The sequence below is a fragment of the Myotis davidii genome, unplaced genomic scaffold (genome assembly GCF_000327345.1).
Source record: "Myotis davidii unplaced genomic scaffold, ASM32734v1 scaffold575, whole genome shotgun sequence".
Taxonomy (NCBI): domain Eukaryota; kingdom Metazoa; phylum Chordata; class Mammalia; order Chiroptera; family Vespertilionidae; genus Myotis; species Myotis davidii.
Window position 1 is genome coordinate 7,725,122 of NW_006290306.1, and position 2,602 is coordinate 7,727,723.

General features: G+C 55.6%; 1 protein-coding gene across 1 annotated transcript in view; it reads left to right on the forward strand.

Moving 5' to 3' along the window:
* The first annotated feature begins 1,169 nt into the window (after nt 1–1,169).
* The window catches only part of RHBDD1 (rhomboid domain containing 1), a 96,136-nt gene continuing 94,703 nt past the window's right edge, over nt 1,170–2,602 (forward strand). Inside the window, exon 1 of the mRNA XM_006763411.2 lies at nt 1,170–1,222. The gene's annotated coding sequence lies outside the window, so the exon portion shown is untranslated. The remainder of the gene's footprint in view (nt 1,223–2,602) is intronic.

Sequence of the window (2,602 nt, forward strand, 5' to 3'; positions counted from 1 at the left end):
TGCCAGGGGGGGGCAGTTGGGGGGCGAGCAGGCAAGTAGGCAGAGTGGTTAGGGGTGATCAGGCAGGCAGGTGAGTGGTTAGGAGCCAGCGGTCCGGATTGCGAGAGGCCTAAACCGGCAGCCGGACATCCCCCAAGGGGTCCCAAATTGAAGAGGGTGCAGACCGGGCTGAGGGACACCCCAAATTTCGTGCACGGGGCCACTAGCACTAAGAACAAACTCCCATTTGACCCAGCGATCCCACTTCAGGGAATATATCCTAAAAACTCCAAGACACCAATCAGAATGAATATATGCACCCCTATGTTCATAGCAGAGTTATTTACAATATCTAAGATTTGGAAACAGCCCAAGTGCCCATTAATAGATAAATGGATAAAAATGCTGTGCGACATTTACAATATGGGGTACTATGCAGCTGTAACAAAAGAGGGATCTCTTACCCTTTGGGACAGCATGGATGGACCTGGAAAATATCATGCTAAGTGAAATAAGCCAAACTGAGAAAGACGAATATCCCACTGGATGCCCCATCTGGCCCCTCCAACGCAAGCCACTTGTTTGCATCAAATACTTTCACTGCAATACTTAACACCTAAGGCCCTCACATGGACACACAGACTGAGAAATGCAGCCGCAGACCCAAGCTTTGGGGAGTGAAAAGTACACCCAGGACCTTGTTTGGGGGTGTCCTTGGTCCCGCCCTGCCACAGGCAGCTCTCACGCTGTCTGACAACTCATGAAGGTGTGTCTCTCACACACCATCCACTTCACCAGCAGCATTGGACTCCTCGCAGCAGGTGGGGGGCTTGCAGCAGGGCTGGGCCCTGGAAGGACAGTTTCGCGGCCCCCACGCAGCCCACTGGCTGCTGGTCTCCATGTCTGGTCCCTCCAACGCAGGTCCCTAGTTTGCTTTTGCTCCAAGCACGCACCGCAGAGGACAACAGTCCCTTAGGGCAGGGGAGACAATGGTCACCCCCTTTCCACTCGCAGTCGCAGGATGAGCACACGGTGCCCTCGGAGCCACCGCCCTGTCACGGCCGCCGCTTTACCTCCCTCCCTCCCCAACCCGGGCCGCCCGAGGTGCGCCGCCACATCACCCACTGTCTCGGGCGCGCCAGCCTGGCCGCGGGGAAGAGGAGCGTCGATCGACACCGCCCATGCGTGATGACGCACGTGCGCACACGCGCAGACGTGAGGACGCAGGCGGGCCGTAGAGAGCGTGAGTTTCCGCGTCTGTTTGGTCCCGTTCGCGGCGTCGGTTCTGCGCGGTTTTTTTAGACGTTTCCCGGGTCCGCGGCGCCGGCGGCGGGGCGGGGGCTGCGGGCCGACTGTCGGCGTCCCCGCAGGGCCGGGGACAGGGGATGGGGCAGGGGAGGGGATGGGGCAGAGCGGGTGCGGGTTGGAGGCGCAGCCTAGGCTCCCCGGAGACAGGGGATCGCGGGGGGCGTTCCCTAGAGTGACCCTGCCGGGGTGCTCTTCACCCGCGCCTCTGCGCCGACCGCAGGGGACGACCTGCCGGGCTCTCAGGGTGGGGGTAGCTCCAGGGAGCGTTAAGGGATTGTTTTGAAGGCAGGAGCTTGCGGCCACGTTGCGTCAGCAACAGCTTTCACTTTCAGGTGCACTTGGATCAGTCACTTTCTGTTCTGGGAGCTAGCGGTGTGCAAGCGCACCCCACCCCCCTAACCCGCACCCCTCCTCCCCTACCCGAGGAGTGGTGTTTCTCCTGCCGGGCAGAGGAAATCCACCCACCCCTTTAGCCCTTTCCGCCCGGACCTGCAAAGCCTCTCCCAAACCGGATCAGATCTCTTTCCCAGACTCTGGTGCTCGCAGAAGGAATCATCGCTTAGCCACGATTGAGCCATCTATATGCGGAGGTCCCTTTGCAGGACACTCAGTGACAGGCGGACTTTGCTGCGCTTTTCTATTTTTCCCCTTTGGAATGTCTTCTTAAAAGTCTGTCTACTGTCTCAAATGTATATGTCGGAGTTTCTAATAGAGTTTAAAGACCTCATGTGCTGCCGGCATGGCAAGGCTTGGGAAGAGGTCATCTTACGAAGAGCGGCACTGCATTGGTTTCCTAAATTGTCCCTGGACTACTAGTATCGGCATTCGTCTGGGACTTGTTGGAATTGTAAATTTGGGGGACGTACAGAATCAGAAATCTATTTCAACAAGCCTTCCGGTTGGTCCCAGTGCACCCGGTGCTAAAGTTTGGGAATTACTGGCATATCGATAAAGAATAGCTATTGCGAGTCGCGTGGAATTTGACAGAATGGAAGGGATCCATGTGGGGCCTTTCCTGGGTGTTGGATCTTGGACAAATTACTGAACGTTTACTTCCTAGGGCTTGAAGTATTCAATGTGAAAGTGCAGGAAAGTGTTTAACACCAACATAAATGGAAAACACTCAAAAAAGATGAGATGTGACTTAACTGTTATGACTATAAAATCTATACATAAGTTGTGGTGGAAGGTTCTTCATTGGGTTAGATAGGGTTGTAGGATATTGAGGCAGCACTAAAGATGTCCGACTGCCAGCTTATTCATTCCCTGTGGAGAGTGGCTTTAAGCCATCAGTCGGACATCCCCCGCGGGCTCC